Raw genomic sequence first — 19,061 nt, 5'->3', positions numbered from 1 at the left:
TGTGGCGGTAATCAAACTGCAGTGGATCAAGGCTAGATTTAATGTGTGTCATAACCAGCCTCTCAAAGCACTTCATATTGGTGGATGTCAAGGCCTTTTCTTTGGCATCGAGATGTTAGTGGTCGCCTTGAAGCAAGTGGGTACTTCAGAATGGAGTAAGGAGTGATTGAAGATGTCCGTGAACACTCCCATTAGTTGGTCCATGCAGCTCCTAAGGACGTGGCCAGGGACTATGACTGGGCAAGTTGTTTTCCATGGGCTCCCCCTCAGGAAGCCCGATCTAAATTATGCAACAGTGACCCTGGCAAAAGGCAGCGTTGCTGCCTGACTTTGCTTTGCAGCCAATTATAGTTTTCATACCTTGCACAAGGTCAGTGGGTGATCGAGTGATTGTACTGGGACTCTAGTTTGTCCCGGTATCACCTCTTGGCATTCCTGATGGCTTTGCAAAGATCATAGCAATCTTTCTTGTCCCGCTCAGGTTCATTTGACTTGGCCTAATTAAAGTGGCAATGATTAACTGGGCAGTAATTTACAGATCAATTTCTCCAATCTCAAATGGTCCCAGTGGTTCACCAAAAAGCTTGAAATGTGGTCTCCAGGAAATTTGGTGGCTAATTTATAGCAGCATGGTCTCCCGAATGAAAATGGTGAAATATCTACTTTACAATAGTTAAATGTGTAATAAATCGGACCTTGAGCGTAAGATCCTGAGAACTATATCATCTGGAGTTATGGTCTTGGTAGGGTCTCTCATGGTGGGCTGGTTATGGGAGAGGTTCCTGACAAAGTGCTGCCCAAGAAGAGGACCTCAGCATTGGAACAGGCGGAGTATGATGGCTGGTCAGCTGGCAGAGCACCATGATTGTTGAGAAAGTGGAAGGCAGCTGCAGTGGGGAGAGACTGGCAACTGTTGTGGAGTGCCTGCTGCAGATCCCAATCTCTGTCAGGAACTGTGTGTGGGCTGTCTTTGTACCACTTTTAAAGATGTCATGCACTCACCTGTAGGGACCCACATTGTAATAAAATTCTTGTCTTCACGACTGGCTCGTTCAGCCATCTCAAGACCCACAGAAAGAACCCATCAGGAGGACATTTGCACTCAACTTCAAGTGATCATTGAAGATGATGATGAATATTTAAAATACTTCCCCTCCCACAGCCTCCCAGTTGTTATATTCTGTGTACTTGGTAATGAAAGGAGGTATTTCATTTGTCTTCCTGAGCTTCATATCGACAAGTGCTGCTAGCTTCAGGAATCCAAGGCATTCAAATTCAGGCATATGCACCACAGGTCACGGGCCCAAGCAATCCATGACATCACCCACCACCTCCTATCAGCAAGCCAAAGTCATGTTCAATTTGCCAAATTGTCCTCTAGTTCATGGTCTCTTACACCCTGGATCAGTCTCTCAACAACCTTACTGCAGTCTACATAGATTACCACCCTGCACTGCCTTCATCAACACATTTAATCAACTGCTCAAAAATGTCAATTATATTAAACTGATAGAAATTCCCCTTTGCAGTCATGCTGACCATTCGTGATCAACCCCTGCCTCTCCAATGTGCAGATTAAACTTCAGATTTTTTTTCCAATGATTTATGTTAGACTCGCAGGGCTGTAATTACCTAATATATTCCTGGTGTCTTTATTGAATATAGTTACCATGTTTTCTTCTTTTAGTCACCTCTGGCCAGAAGATATGAAACTAATTGAGTCCAGCAATCTCCTCAATTGCCTAATGTGACAGTTTGGGATAAATTGCATCAGGTCCTGGGATATATGCAAACTTAATCCACTGAGGCATCAAATACCTTTGCCCTTATGATGGTAATTTGTTTTAAAGTTTTTTTTTGTCCCTATACCTGAATGCTTCTACTACAATGTATTTTTCTGATAGGTACCTGACAAAATAAGTGCTATACCTTTGGAAGTTATACATGAGCCCATAATTATTCATTCAAGTAGTCTAACTACATGGGTATAGTCTAACTACATTGTCTCCAGAGACACAAAAACTGCCGATGCCAGAATCTTGAGAAAATATTTGTTTCTTTCCAGCGCAAAACATCATCTGTCCATTTCCTCCACAGATGCTGCCTGACCTGCTAAGTGCATGAGGTACTCAGCAGGTCAGGCAACATGTGTGGAGGAAATGGACAGATATTGTTTTGCGTTGGGATCGTTCTTCAGATTGATGAGTAGGAGGTAGAAAGCTGGGAAAGAGAGGTGTGGCTGGGGTGCTGGGAGATTGTGGGCGATGTAAGAATTTCTGAAATTAAAAGAAAGGTGAGCAGTTTGTGATATGTTTAACCCACAATCTTATATACTGGGAAAGCATGATGGGAAAATATGCCAACATAGGGAAGGGAACTTAAGGATCTTAGGAGGGGCGAAAAATAGTTTTATCTGGTGTAAATCTCACATGCAACAAGAAATAGACGTGTCCTTTACTCACCCATTTGTTAGGTAAATGGGAGAATTGTTTTCTAATAACATAACCAGGAGGTTAAATATTGACCAATAGTGAATTGTTTCAAAGATACAAAATCCACATGTAACCATTGTGTTGTGAGAATATAAAAATGCCATCGGTGCTGTGAATCGTTAAAACACTTTGGGTTCTTTCAGAATGTTATCCTGTGCATGCTGTCAAGGCCCTGAATAAATTGACTTGCTTGAGGAACTCACCAAGGCTCCATGAGATGTTCTTTTGTCTGTTCCTATCTGAGCCATAATAAAGGGGCAACTGGGCCCCAAGTTCAGGATACAGGTTATACACAAAATTCCCTCCAACAATTGGCATAGTCGGCAGGATGCTACTGTATATATGACGAATGTCAACAATGGCTCCCAAGCCATGAATATGTTTAATTTTACCACCCATGGTTAGAGGAATAGATCCCATATTGTTATCAGGTGACCAGTGGGACTAAAGTGGAGGAAAAAGTAAATGTAGTGACCTTGCTGGGCAAGATTGGTGAAGGATTAAGACATTATGTACAAATGCACTGGCGTCCAAATCCTGTTGTGGTGGGATATGTAGGACGACAGGTACTGGTGCAGTGAGGTAAGACACAAGGGCAGCTTGAGTTGGGAGAAACCTGAAGGTGGTTTAAAATAACACAAAGTATCGGTAGAGCACTCAATGTAACGATGACGGCGACCTTTTAGTACAATCATTAACATCAAATAGGGACCCAAGGGATCCATAGCACAGTAGTAGATCATAATAAAAAATTAAGTAAAAAAAGAAAGAAAGGATAAGTCTGGCAGCACCTCTAGCCAATGACTGGGGAAGTGAAGCCAATGAGGCTACAGATATGAGACAATAGATATGGGTATGATGAGGTTTATGGACTATGGACTAATCCTACCCAATGACATAAAGAAATTAGCCACAGTCCCAGCGGTTCCAATTCAGACAGTAGTCAGGACAACAGGGTAATTAATCTACAAATACAGACTATGAGGAACCTTTAACAGCCTCAAGAATAAGATTATTTTAATTTAAGCGTTTGTCTTTAAGAGGAATTAAGAGAAGCAGGTATTTTTGGGTTAAGTTGGTAGAGGTAAAGGAGGCTCAAATGTTACCAGCAGTGTGGAGAAGTAAGGGAAAATTGAAGGAAGAGATAGCAGAGGACACGTGTTTAAATTGTGGAAAACCAAGTCACTTTGCTAGTGCATGTAGACCACTCCGATAGCAACCAATGCAGAGACCAGGATATCTCTCAGTTTTTTAATGCAAATGGGAATTGGAAGCTGATATAGTCTGAGTCAATGTGGGGATGTTTAATATATGTGTTTGCATGAAGCATTCTGGTCCATCAGAGGCTCTAGGGTTTAAATGTTTGCCTTGAATTCAATGGTTGAGCTTTAAGTATTTGAAGAGGTTTTATGAATTGTAGAGGGAGCTTGTCCAATCCATTAATCTTTTCTTCATTGGTCTATGTATTAGAAGCTTTCAATGAGGAAATTAGCTGTTTATTCTTTGTTTTTTTTCAGTTACAAAGGTTTAACAAAATGGGAGGTGCAAGCGTTCTGTTTTGTTTTGTCTCATCTGTTTTCTAATTGGTTTTGTTTTTTTAAATCCTTCTGAATTGATTTCAAAGAGAGGCTCGGATTCCACAATGGCCATGTGTTAGAAATGTGATTGTCTCTATTCTGGATAGGAGATGCCAACATTTCCAAAATAAATTGGCATTTGGGGAAATTGTGATTAGTATACATTTATACTAGGAATTTGAAATTGGTATTTTGGGAGATAGATTGGAACAATTGGGGAGTAATCTTACACATTGATTCTCTTAATAACAGTGTATTTCCAAAGGGTTTAAAGATATTGCTGCAGAGTGAGTTACGGATTACTGGTTTTGAGTTTTTGTGTTATTTCAGGAAAGCTTGTTATGATCTAATCATGGTAATAGTCTTGTCAAATGCAAATGAGGGTCCATGTTATACTGCGCTAGTTGATTAAGTCAAGCCCTATTTTACCAAAAGGGGGTTTGAGGGATCTCACTAGGAGAGGCAAACAGTTGAGAGAGAAAGTAGACTGAGGGAAAACAAATTTGGGCATTTATGAGAATCCAGCAAGCCCTGACCTCCTCCCCACCACTGGGACTCCCAGATATAAACCTTCGCATTTGTACTGTGATAATGAGACTGGGTACTACACAGCAGTTGTAACACAAAAGCACAGAAACAGAATGAGTCCAGTTGCATGCTATTGAACCAGTTGTAGCTGGACTACACTGATCTACTCAAGCACTTGACTGTGTGACATGGGCAGTGGAAGTCTCAGAATCCATCTCACCGAGGGAGACTATAGTTTTACACTCTCCCCATAGTACAGCATGACACTTAGAAGCTGGGAAATTAAGGGCATTATCAGAGAGTTGACGTGTAAAATGAAAGTGTGCATAGCCTGCTGACCAACATATGCCAAGATAGTGTTCACAGGAAAGGTGATGAAGGAAGTTGTGCCTGGTTAGGAGCGAAACAGTGATTTTGTATTCCTAACCATTCAAAGAGTTTTGGATTGGTAGAGTGAAAGAAGAGGACACAAGAATAGTCTATTTGAAGCCTTGATCGAGATTAGACAGGGATGGTTTCAGGAACTCCCAGCCATTCTGATGGAGTTCAGACCAATCTCAGCTGGAGGGACAGGGTTATTACCCTGTAAGCTGATTACAGGATGAGCTATGAACCTACCAGAAAATGTGATCACTGGAGGCACAGAGATTTTTAACAGTAGGGAAAGAGTTTTCAGGTCCATTGGCAATTAACAAAATGATTTATGAACTTAAGAAGGAGGTAATTGATCGGCAGAGGATCAAGGATTGCAATAAGGAAAAAGTAAGTATTGAAGCTAAAATGCCAATGGACGGAGAATGGGTAAAATCCACCCAGATAGGGCTGGGCTCTAGTCCCAGTGGGTGGGACTACATAATGTTATAATGGCAGGAGAAAGAGGTGACCTAGTGGACATGAGGGGGACTTCTAGGTGGAAATGTTGAACTTAGTTGATGCAGTTTAAACCATAAAGGAGAAATGTAATTAACACTACCAGCAGTCGGCTGGATTTTTTTCTGTTTCTTTGCAGGTTTCCAAATATGCACGCAACAGGCTGGAATTATGAGCCCTCCAACAAGACCACATTTAATCATCAGATTAACTAATTGGAATAAGGAACAAAATCCGTGGACTGAATACATTTGTAAATGATGGTAGAAATTACAACAATGGAGCGACACTGATGAGAGGACAAATTGTGCAGTGTGAAGGGGAAAATATTACTTGGATATTTGGAATTGAAGTGTTTCGCTCTATGGAGACCAAAAGGGGGAGGCACAACTGCAGTTTATTGCGATTCATAACAGAAGAACTCATTATAGTAATATGTGGAGATCAAGGAAGGAAGCAGATCCAGCAAAGGAATTTCTTCAGGAAGTTAAAATACTCAAGCCATATGCGGGGACAATAACTAGAATGATAGACAGAGTAGGTAAGAGTGGGAAGAGCATGGGGAACAGGTGCGTGGTGTTAATTCCAACTGGCTAATGTCCCAGGTACAATGTGACATTCTACAATTAGCCAATCACCAAGCCCTCAAGTGGATATTTTCTCAACAGCCCAAGCAGTGAAGTCAGGATATGCAACCTGTCTGTCACCTGTAGCTACTCAAATGGATCAAGTATGCCAGGATGCTCTGGACCATACAGGAATTGTTCTTGCTTCACTCCAGGTGAAGAATAAGACTTTTTTCCCATGATGGGAAAAGATGGCAACATAGTGAAGGGAAATTTAGGACGTTGGGAAAGATGAAAAAAATAATTTACCTGGTTTAAATTCCACATGTAACAAGAAAAAATGGTGTCCTTTATTGCATCCATTTGATAGATAATTGGAAGAATTGTTTTCTGATAACGGGAAACAGGAAGTTAAACATTGATCAATGGTAAATTGTTTCAAAGATGTAAAATCCACATGTAACTATTGTGCTGTGGGATTATAAAAATGCTGTGGTGCTGCAAATCTTTGAAACACTTTGGGTTCTCTCAGGGAGTTTCTCAGCGTGTATTGTTAAGGCTTTGAATAAACCGATTTGCTTGAGAAACTCACCACTGCTCTATGAGATGAACTTTGACTAGGCAACTGTTTTACCAACACTTGCTCTTGGTCCACCACGAGCTGCTGGTTCTCCCAATTGCTAACTATTTTCACAGAGTGTGAATTTGCGAAGAGAGTTGGAGAATTATACAAGAGTCCTTGTCAATGTTTTTCCCAAATAGCTCCATAACAGAAGACTCTCCGATTTACGCTGTTCCGAGGAACACATTTGGAGACGGAAAACAAGTGCCTTTGGAAGACCATTAACTCAGTGAAAGACACTCTTCAGTCTGCCTGGAACTTGGTGAATTACCAACAGAGCAAGATGAACAGGATGGCCGGCATCCTTGACAATAGTTCCAGCTTTCCATGCAGCGCAACTTGAAGATGCGTTGGATGGAAGAGAATGACAAGCCAGTGATGGACTGGACTGTATTCACCGCTCTCTGCAGGTTCAGGCAGTCACGAGCAGAATAGCCAAACCAAGATGACATCATCCTGTCAGATTTTAACATATCTGGAGAGCCATGATGGTGCAGGACAGGAGGCATGGGTGGGTCAGGTGAACATGGACAGCAGGCTGCCTTCTCTTGAAGGAAGCAGATCCAGCGAAGGGCTGTATGTGTGTGTGGGGCACTGAGGCACAGGCTGCATCCTCCGACACTCAGTAGACACAGTAAAAACATACATGTACAGGCGTAAGTCTTTGATACGTGTTGTAAAGGTTCTTCTCCAAAATCCAGATGCTTTACAATGATCTTTTAGCAGTGTTTGGCTTCTAGACATCTTAAAGTATAAATAAATTCTGAAACTTCTGTCTTGGAATATGACGCATGTATTTTAGCTCTTGACTAAAATACCATAACCAGACTGATCAAAATGTGAAATGTACCAGCACCTTGGTCTGAATCAAGCCTCCCACTGCCTTTTCATCCAGTCTTTTAAGGGACAATGTTTACAAATTCATAGAGTCGTAAAGCATGGAAATAGGTCCTCTGGCCCATCTCATCCATGCTGATCAAGACGTCCCATCTAGGGTAACCTAATTTCCCCTTGTTTGGCCCATATCCTTCTAACTCTTCCCTATCCATGTGCCTTTTCAAAAGTATTTTTAATGTTGTTATTGTGATTGTCTCAACTACTTAACTCTGGCAGTTCGTTCCATGTACCCACCAAGTTCTCTGTGAAAAATTGGCCGTAGTTCCCTTAAAAATATATTTCCTCTCAAACCATAAACCTGTATCAAAACTGGTCAGTTCTTCTGAGAAATCATTAACTGTACATGAATCTCATTTATCTCTCTCTGCAGCTGCTCGACAAATTATTTCCAGCATTCTCTTTAAGTTCCAGCAGCTATTGTATTCTGTACCTCATGGTTCCTTCTCTTCTCTTCTTCTCCTCCATTATTTTTCATCTCCTATTTACTTTCCCTTCAGACCAATCAACTGTAATTAACAAAACCACGACCTCTTTCTCATCAGCAACACTTGTGTCACCCGGTCCCTGCTGGCTCCACCCTATCACAGATATACCATTTAATCTTTCCAACCCCCTCCCTTTTCTACAACTTAAACATATTTCATTACCAACTTACCCTAATCAATTGTCTGCCATCTATAAATTTGCCGAAAATACCACCATTATTGGTCAAAACACAGGTGATGATGAGTCAGCTTCTAGGACAGGGAGAGAATATCTTCTTGAGTGTTACTGACACAAGTTGCTGTAACTGGGTATCTGAAATTGCTGAACTCAACTAAGGAGGGAAAGTTTCTGGAGACAGCATTATTTGGTGTTGAACACCAAAGTCCATTCTACCACGGAATAGCTATGAGGATGTGAATGAATGAATGATAATTTATGATACTTTATTGTCAGGTGTGTCTGAGAGCAGGTGCATCAGCTCAGCACAGTAGAGGTCAGAACCCCTGACTACAGCAGCATCTCTCTTGTTGCCGGGGTTATGAACAATGTTGGGATTAGTCATGGAATGTGTTCAGCGGGCGTGAGATTGGATCACCCAATCTATCAGGGGACTTGATTGTGGGTCTGTTCCTGGGTATGGTCAGGGTGGATCCCCCAGGGCTGTAGAATGGTCCACCTGAACTGACTGCCTGCCCCTCTCCTGTGGATGTGTATGTGCTTGGATGTCCATGGAGAGGGAGTACGCCTTGTCTCTGGCTCGCTGGAGGTCTTCCAAGACTTGTTGGCTCTGCAGGGGCTGGGGTGCATTCTGGACATTGAGGATGGCATCTTAATCCAAAGTTGTTGGGAATCTTGTAAATAAAGTTATTGATTAAATTATATCTGTCGGGACTCCAAGGAGAGAGGCACCATTGAGAAACGCTGCCTGCCATCACACACAAGTGAATAGAACTTGAGTTAAAACCCCATAATCTATTGACTATAAATTTGCAAGTGGATGATCATTGATGATGTAGTAATGTCAGGAAATGCACAATATTACATCCCATAAAAATATTGACTTGAATGGTGAACATCCAGTACAAGACATATCAGTATCTGTATATGTTCCACCGGGTGGCGCTGTCAGCAATGGAAGCCTCGCCTGTCTTTTCACCTTTTGTGTTATTTTTGGTGTTTTAAAAAGTTTGTGTCAATGTTCTCTGGTTTGTTTTTTGTGGGGGGAGGGGGAGGGGGGAGGGGGAGACTTTTTATTCAATGTCTTACCTTGCCAGAGATGCGATTGTTTTCCAGATCGTATCTCCGGCCGCTCTGCGGCCTATCATCATGGAGCTGGAGGCCTTGCTCGGGACTGACTTTGAGCCCCACCACGGGGCTGTGGACTTACCATCGGAGCCTGCAATCCCTTACCTTTCGGCATTGAGGAGCTCGCAGTCTCGGGTAGAGACTGATATCGGGCAGCTCCAAAGTCGCAGGAGGTTCGACTAACCCTGACCTGGGGTCCAATCCGCCCAGCGCGGGGAAGCTGAGATCCCCCCCGATGCGGGAGCTTGATTGCCCCGACGAGGAGGGCCCGACTGCCGGCTGCAGGAGCCAAGATCGCCCCGTCAACGTAAGGCCTGAGGGAAAACAAAGAAGGGGCGAGATTTAACTTTTTTTTTTCGCCTTCCATTACAGTGAGGAATGTGGATGAGTCACTGGGGTGGATGTTCATGTTAAAATGTATTTCGAGTGTCTTGTTGCTTTTTATTGGTATGACTGTGTGGCAAATCAAATTCCTCATATGTTGCAAAACATACTTGGCTAATAAAGTATGATTATGATTATGATTATTATATGTTAGCTTCATTTATGAATAAAGATTATTTGGGAATTTAGAAAATGGCTACGCTTACTCTGGCCTGGATCAATATATTTGCCCAAGCTTGTTCCTACTTCCCTGTATGTGTACTTCAATCATGTCCTCTTTGTGAGACCTACATTCTGCTGTTGTGATCATGATCCCACTAAATGGTGAGTTTTCTCCTGCTGGTCCCATGCGAGATAATGTTCTTAGTTTTTATCCCTCTTCCTCACCATCTGAAACCATCCTTGAGTGTTCAACCCAGTCCTAACCTGAGTCTGAAGAAAGGTCTCAACCTAAAACATCAACTCTTTCCTTCTCTCCAGAGATGCTGCCTGTCTCACTGAGTTACTCCAGCATTTTGTACCAATCCTATCCTCTTTGGTTTTATAGCTTGCCTGTGGAAGTACAGTGCCATGGCGTTAATATGAATTATGAAGTTGACTTGGCGTGAAGAAAATCAGAAAGCAAAGTAAACTAGCAAGGGGGCATTGAAAGTCCCAGATCATAAACAGTGGTACAATGTGTAACTTACCCAGAGAGGAGAGGAGGCAGAGGGAGAGAGGAACAAGCACTGAGAATGGTTTCATTCTCCTCAACAAAAACCTGTGTCGGTGATTTTATTTCCAAAAATAAACTTTATTCAGAATAAAGAAATATAAATTTCTTCTGACATTTTCAATGTCTGTACATTCATTAGTGTTATATTTGGTGTAGTTTGCAAACTATACCAAGCACCTTTTCCACTTTTGTGGCCCCCTAGGCTGATATCCCTTCCCTCGTTTGAAGGGTGTCTCCACCAGACCCTCAATGTTCAGCAGCGTAAGGACCCCAGACTGTGGTCCTCTCCCACAGAGTCTTGGCATTGACTGCACCAAGCTTCAGCGAGTCCCTCAGCATGTAATCCGGCCGTCTGGAATGAGCCAGTCGACAGACATCTCGCACCGTTGGGAAGTTAACAGGTTTGAGGCAGACCAAAGAGCATCTTTCACCATTGATGATCCTCCAGCAGCACTTGATGTCCGTATCCGAAGGTATCCCTGGGAACAGCCCATAAATCAGAGTGTCATGGAGCTGTTCGGGATGAACTCTGGGCAAATTGGTAATAATTAGAACTGGGGCTGGCAGTGTATGTTGCTGTTGGGTCTTTGAGTGCTGATTGTGTGCCACCTAGGCACACAGGCTCATATTCACATACAAGAATTTTATGCACAGATTGACCACACGTCAGTGACAACTACACAGTGCAGTGAGAAGAAACATAGGTAATACTTCATAATGTTTCATCTTTCTTTGTGGAAAACTATGTTTGTAAAAGAAACAAACATCATAGTTTCAGTTTATGAAGATCATGTTTTGAATTTTCATTTATCATTTAACAGCAGAGACTTTGATGAGAATGTATTTAGTTGATCAGCAAGTTTCCAGACGACCTTGAAGAAGGTGGCATCGTAGACAGTGAAGATGGTATTCAAGAGTTATATCTGGGCTTTCATCAGCTGGACATGTGAGCCAAAGAATATCAAATGGAGTTTAATTAATTTAATCAAACCAGGACTTCAACAGTGAACTGGGGAGTGCTTTGGAGCAAAAAGACCTAGAAGTACAAGTTCCCTGAAATTGGTGTCGCAGGTAGACAGGACGGTGAAGAAGGTTTTTTGGCATGCTGGACTTAATGGATCAGGGACTTGAGTAAAGAAGTCAGGACGTTACGCTACATTTGTCAACTGTACACAATCCAATATTGTGTTCTGTTTTGCTCACTGATAAGCTGGGACTTTATTCCCTCGAGAGTATGAGACTGAGTGACTGATTTTTAAAAGTTTAATGGGAACCTGGGCCATGTTTTCATGGGGAAGTTAATGAGTATATGGAATGAACTGCCAGAGTTAAGCAGTTGATGCAGTCACAATAACAATATTAAAAGGACTTTAATGGGTATGCACATGGAAAGGGAAGGTTTAGAGAATTATAGGCAAAATGCGCGGAAATTGAAGTAGCCGAGATGGGGTGACTTCATCAAAGTGGATGACTGGGGTTGAAGGATCCGTTGCTGTGCTCTAAGACACAATGACATGCAAATAATCCCCCTTGAAAGACTGGATGACATGGCAGTGGGAGGATTGATTCAGACCAGCGGTAGGGCTGGTACATCTTACCTTTTGATCAGGCTTCATGATATTTTAGTCATTAGCTCATAAACATGTATTTGTATTCCACAACAAAAGTTTCAGAATTTATTTTCACTTCAAAATGTCAAGAAACCAAACGCTGCTCTCACTAAAATGTGACTGTAAAACATCTGGATTTTGGAGGATAACTTTGTTAATACGTATCAACACATGCTTTTACTGTGTCCACTGAGTATTGGAGGAAGCACCATATGCCTCACTGCCCCACCCACACATACAGCCCAGTATAAAGAGAAGGCAGCCTGTTGTCCACATTCACCTGGCCCACCCATGCCTCCTGTCCTGCACCATCATGGCTCTTGAATTTCTCCAGATGCGCTATATTCTGACAGGATGCACATCACCTTGGTTTGGCAATTACTCTGCCTGTGACTGCCTGAACCTACAGAGAGTGATGAACACAGCCCAGTCCATTACAGTCTTGTTACTCTCTTTCATCCAATGCCTCCATGTTGCGCTGCGTCAGGAAAGCTGGAACCTAATGTCAAGGATGCCGGCCATCCTGTCCATTCCCTTTCCTCTGTCCTACCTTCTGGGGATTGATACAGGAGCTAGCAGGTTCTAAAATGCAGACGTAAGAATGCCTTTTTTGCACACTGCCATCAGACTCCACAAACAATCAATGATTTCACACCTACTTTCCAAGGGGGTGACGAGGGTGGTGGGCATGGTGGGAAAAATGAATGTTCACCCACCTGGGGTGAAGAGTGAGATGAGGTGGGGTATTACTTAATATGGGAGAATTCAATGTTCACACCCAGTGATTCCCTCTTTGATGACCTCTTTCTAATCTGATGCCCCTCATTTCATCAACAATTGTTACAGCATAGTCAGAAGCATTGTATACCATTGTCCAAGCTCCCAGTCTACATTGTCCAATATTATGCAAGTGGTATAGGAAAAAAGTCCTCTTCTTCTGCTGGAGTGGAAGAAGGAGAACAATTCCTGTAGGTTCTCTGAGCATCCTGGCATATTTGAACCACTTTATTAGCTATAGTCAGCGACCTTAGGTGACAGACAGGTTTCATATCTTGACATCTCTGCTCTAATTGATGAGTCGATATCCAATTGGGGGCGGTGGTTGGCTAATGTAGAAAGCCACTCTGAACCTGGGACATTAACCAGTTGGAATTAACCTGGTCCCTATGCTCTTTCTGGAAACTATTCACTCTGCCTATCAATCTATTTATTGTCACCTCATATGGCTTGATTAGTTTAACTTCTTAAAGAAATACTTTTGCTGCTTCTCTACCTTACTGAGTATCTTGGTGTCTTTAAATATCATTGCTGTCTGTCTGATCACTCTCAGCAATTCTACTTATTACCTAAGTTCTGCAAAATCTTTCATATTAACTGAGGATATCCCTGCTCCCACTATCTCCACAAGTTGTCATCGGGTCCTATGTCTTTTGTTCCTTTCTCCCGTAACTGCTCCTTAACAAATATTGGAATGTCCAACCCTGTAAAGTTAAGCATCACCTGAACATGGTAGTAATGGGAAACAAAGGTTATGTTTTGTTCTATCTGGGTTATAACCCACCCATAAATATCCACTTCCTTAGCCGCATCACGGAGGCTCAATTTCTGGATAGTTGTGGTAATCAGAGGTCCATTTAACCAAATCATATAAATTGATCTCCACATATTACTATAATGAAGTCTCCTATTATGGGACATAATAAACTGCATTTGTGCCTCCCCCTTTTGATTTCTGGGGAACCAAACACCAATTCCAAATATCCAAGTAATATTTCCCCTTCACACAGCACTGCTTGTCCTATTGTCAGTGTACTTCCATTGGTGCAGGTAGTTGTATTTGTACCACCATTTACAAATGTATCCAGTCCACATATTTTGTTCCTTATTCCAATTAGTGTACCTAATGAATAAATGTGGTCTTGTTAGAGGGCTCATAATTTCAGCCTGATACATGCATGTTAGAAACCCAATCCTTGATCCTCTGCTGATCAATTACATCATCCTAAAGTTCATGCATTCACTTTGTTAACTGCCAGATGTACCTGAAAAAGCTTTCCCTACCAGTACATACCTCTGTTCCTCCAGTTATCACATCTTCTGGGAGGTTCACAGCTCATCCTGTAATCAACGCACAGAGTATTAACCTTGTCCCTCTAGCTGGGATTGTTCCGAACTCCATCAGAATGGCTGGGAGTTCCTGAAACCGTTCCTGTCTGGATTTGGTCAAGTCTTTAGATAGACTATTCTTAAGTGTCCTGTTCAGTGATTCCATCAATCCAAAACACTTTGGATGGTGAGGAATGAGAAATCACTGTTTCATTCCTAACAATTCGAGCCTCTCTTTGAAATCAATTCAGAAGGAAAGGATTTAAAAAAACAAAACCAACTAGAAAACAGATGAGACAAAACAAAACTGCATGCTTGCACCTCTCATTTTATTAAACCTTTGTAACTGAAAGAAAACAAAGAACAAACAGCTAATTTCCTCATTGAAAGCTTCTAATACATAGTCCAATGAAGAAAAGATTAATGGATTAGATCAGCTCCCTCTACAATTCATACAACCTCTTCAAATACTTCAAGCATAACCATCAAATTCAAGGCAAACATTTAAACCTTAGATGCTCTGATAGACCAGAATGCTGGAAGGCATTGTTCATGCAAATACATACATTAAACATCCCCACATCTACTCAGACTATATCAGCTTCCAATGCCCATTTGCATTTTAAAAAACTGTGAGATATCCTGGTCCCTGCATTGGCTGCTATCAGAGTGGCCTACATGCACTAGCAAAGTGACTTGGTTTTCCACAATTTAAACACACGTCCTCTGCTATCTCTTCCTTCAATTTTCCCTTACTTCTCCACACTACTGGTAACACCTGAGCCTCCTTTCCTGCTGCCAACTTATCCCCAAAATACCTGCTTCTATCAATTACTTACTTATATTAAAATAATCTGATTCTTGAGGCTGTTAAAAGTTCCTCGCAGTCTGTATTTGTAGATTAATTACCCTGTTGTCCTGACTACTGTCTGAATTGGAGCCGCTGGGACTGCGGCTAATTTCTTTATGTCCTTGTCATTGGGTAGGATTGGTCCATAGTCCATAATCCTCATCATACCCATACCTATTGTCTCATGTCTGTAGCCTCATTGTCTTCACTTCCCCAGTCATTGACTACACAGGCGCCACCACTCTCCCACATGGTTTCTTATGTTCCTTGTCCTGTCCCCGCCCTGCTGCTGCTGATGTTACATCTTATTGTTGGTTCTTCACCATGGCTGCAACTATATTTACTCCTATTTCATATTTGCCTTCTTCCTTGCCCATGCCACCAAATGTTTTTCTCTGTAAGTGGTGCTTCCAGATCTTATCCTTTCTTTATCATTTTTTAATTTTTTTTAAAATTATGATCTACTATAGATTGTACTATGGATCCCTTGGGTCCCTATTTGATGTTAGCGCTTTTATTATCGGTCACCATCATCATGACATTGAGTGCCCTTACCGATACTTTGTGTTATTTTAAAGCACCTTCAAGTTTCTCCCCACACACGCTGCCCTTGTGCCTTCCCTCACCGCTCCAGTACCTGTCGTCCTACATATTCCACCATAACAGTATTTGACGCCACTGCATTTGTACATATCGTCTTAATCCTTCACCAATCTGGCCTGGCAAGGTCACTACATTTACTTTTTCCTCCACTTTGTTCTTTTGTTGCCACAACTTATGATCACCTGACACCAAAATGGGATCTACCCCTCTCTATGTGTAGCAAATTGAAACATACTCACCCGATTAGGAGCAATTGTTGAAATTCGTCATGTGTAATATTCTGCTGACTGCCAATTGTGGGAGGGAATTTTGTGTTTAACCTCTGAATCTGGCTTTCACATGGGGCCCAGTTGCCCCTTAATTACTCCTCAGATAGGACCAGACATAAAGAACATAGAGCAGTGGTGAGTTCCTCAAGCAATTTGGTTTATTCAGGGCCTTGACAGCACACACTAGATAACATACTTAAAGAACCCAAAGTGTTTTAACGATTTGCAGCACTTCCAGCATTTTTATTTTCCCACAACAAAATGGTTGCATGTGGATTTTGTATCCTTGAAACAAGTCACTCTTGATCAACAATTACCCACCTGTTTCCTGTTATTGGAAAACAATTCTTCCATTTACCTAACAAATGGGTGAGTTAGTAAAGGACACAGAGATTTCCTGTTACATGAGGGATTCACACCAGATAAATGATTTTTTGCCATTCCTAACATTCTTAAGTTCCCTTCCCTCTGTTGCCATCTTTACCTATCGTGCTTCCCAGTATATAAGCTCGTGGGTTAAACATATCACAATAAACCTCAAAATAAATTGGACTGGACCTAAAACACCAATGCGCTATACAAAAAGGGCCAGAGCAGACTTTATGTGCTAAGGAGACTCAGGTCCTTTGGAGTGTAGGGGGCACTCCTAAGGACCTTCTACAACACGGTGGTTGCATCAGCCATTTTCTATCGTGGTCTGCTGGAGCAGCAGCATCTCAGCGGCGGAGGGGAAGAGACGACAAGCTGGTCAGGAAGGCCAGCTCTGTCCTGGGTTGCCCCCTCGACTCAGTACAGGTGGTGGGAGAGAGGAGGATGATGGCAAAGATAACATCGCTGCTGGACGACGACTCCCACCCCATGCAGGACACAGTCACTGCACTGAATAGCTCATTCAGTGACAGACTCCTTCACCCCAAGTGTGTGAAGGAGAGATATAGGAGGTCCTTCCTTCCCGCTGCTGTGAGACTGCACAACCAGCACTGCGCCCAGCAGACGAGTCAATAGTAACAGTTAAGGAATACACAGTAAACTGATGACAATTTATCCTTGTCTTTACTTTTATTTATAATGAATGCTCTCTTGCTATCCACTTTGCTGCTGTAACAATGTAAATTTTCCCGGTGTGGGACAAATGAAGGAATATATTATTATTATCAACACTACTCACCTTTCTGAAAAAAATATCAGAAATTCCTACATCACCCCATCCGCACCTCCTTTCCCAACTTTAACTCTTACTCATCAGTCTGAAGAAGGACCCCAACGCAAAACATCATCTGTCCATTTCCTCAACAGATTCAGGTACAGAGACAACAAAGTTTGAAAACAAATTACCATCATAAGGGCAAAGGTATTTGATGCTTCAGTGGATTAAGGTTGAATATACCCCAGGCCCTGACGCAATTTACCCCAGATTGGGAGATTGCTGGGACTCAGATAGTTTCATATCTTATGGCCAGAGGTGACTAAAAGAAGAAAACATGGTTCCTTTATTCAATACGAACACCAGGAACATATGAGATAATTGCAGGCCTGTGAGTCTAACATGAATCATTGTAAAAAAGATCCTGAAGTTTAATGTGCACATTGGAGAGGCAGGGGTTGATTAACATGACTTTGTAATGGAGAATGTCTATCAGTTTAATATAATTGATTTTTTTGAGCAGTTGATTAAAAATGTTGATCAGGGTGGTAATCTATGTGGACTGTAGTAAGGTTGTTGAGAGACTTGGTTGTTGAGGGTGTAAGAGCCCACAAGATAGAGGACAATTTGGCAAATTGAACATGACATTGGTTGCTGATGCGATGTCACTGAGTGCTTGAGCCCATGACCAGTGGTATGCTGCAGTGATCAGTACTGGGACCCTTGCAGTTTGTTGCATACTATAAGGATGCTAATGTAGTTGGGTTGAATAGTAAGTTCATAGATGAGTCAAAGATTCATTGTGTTGTGGATAATGAAGTGGATGGCTTTGGTAGAAAATAATGTTGCCAGCTTTTCAGAGAGGCAGTGCACTGGGGGATGCAAGTTATTCCTGCTTAGTGCGGAGTGATGCGTTTTTGGAGGACTGATAAAACTAAGGCTTTCATGATGAATGGTGGAGGTCTGGGGAGTATTGTGGAACAGAGAACCTTGGTGTACATGCCTGAATTTGGATGCCTTGTATTCCTGAAGATAGCAGCACATGTAGATGTGATGGTCAGGAAGCCTTCATTACCAAGTACATAAAAAATAACAACTGGGAAGTTATGAGAGGTTAAGTATTGTGGTTACGTCTTAAATAGTATTTAAGATTAAGTTTTAAATATTCATCATCATCTTCAACGATCACTCGAAGGTGAGTACAATTGTCCTCCTGGTGGGTTCTTTCTTTGGGTCTTGAGATGGCTGATCATGGAGACAAAGACCTAACTGCAATGTGGATCCCCACATGTGTGTCCATAACATCTTTAAAAGTGGTGCAAAGGCAGCCCCCCACATAGTCCCTGACAGAGACTGGGATCTGCAGCAGGATCTCCACAATGGTTGGCAGTCTGCACTGCAGTCTCTCCACACTGCAGCCACCTCCCACTTTCTCAACTATCGTGGTGCTCTACCTGCTGACCAGCCACCATTCTCCTCCGCCTGTTCCAATGCTGAGGTCCTCTTCTTGGGCAGCACTTTGTCAGGAACTTCTCCCTTGACCTGCCCGTCATGGGTGACCCTACTGGGACCATAGCTCCGGATGATATCGCTCTCAAGATCTTAGGCACATGGAGGCTTCTCCACCATGACATGGTGGTGATCCCAGGAGAAGTGTGAAATATTACTTACCTACAGTTGAAGTTCTGTGGAAAGACGTGCTGCACAGGAGAGGGTGCAGTGGAAATTCATTAGGATCCGGGATGAAGACCTTCAGTTATGTATACTGACTCGCAAAAACTTTTAGCTTTCTCTCCCTTAGAGGGGGGGGGGGGAGGAGGCCAATGCCACACAAATTATTGTCAAGAAACATGTCCCCCATGGCAGAGATGTCTACAACCAGAGGACATAGTTTAAAGTGAAGGGGTAAGAATTTTTGAGTGGATCTGAGGAAGAATTCCACTAACTAAACAATTATTGAAATCTGGAACACAATAGATTGGCTGTCCTGAGGATGAACCCGCGGAAAGCAACTGGCCCAACAGAGTCCCTGGTCAC

Source organism: Rhinoraja longicauda, chromosome 3 (genome assembly GCF_053455715.1).
Source record: "Rhinoraja longicauda isolate Sanriku21f chromosome 3, sRhiLon1.1, whole genome shotgun sequence".
NCBI classification, from domain to species: domain Eukaryota; kingdom Metazoa; phylum Chordata; class Chondrichthyes; order Rajiformes; family Arhynchobatidae; genus Rhinoraja; species Rhinoraja longicauda.
This window is presented reverse-complemented; position numbering follows the sequence as displayed.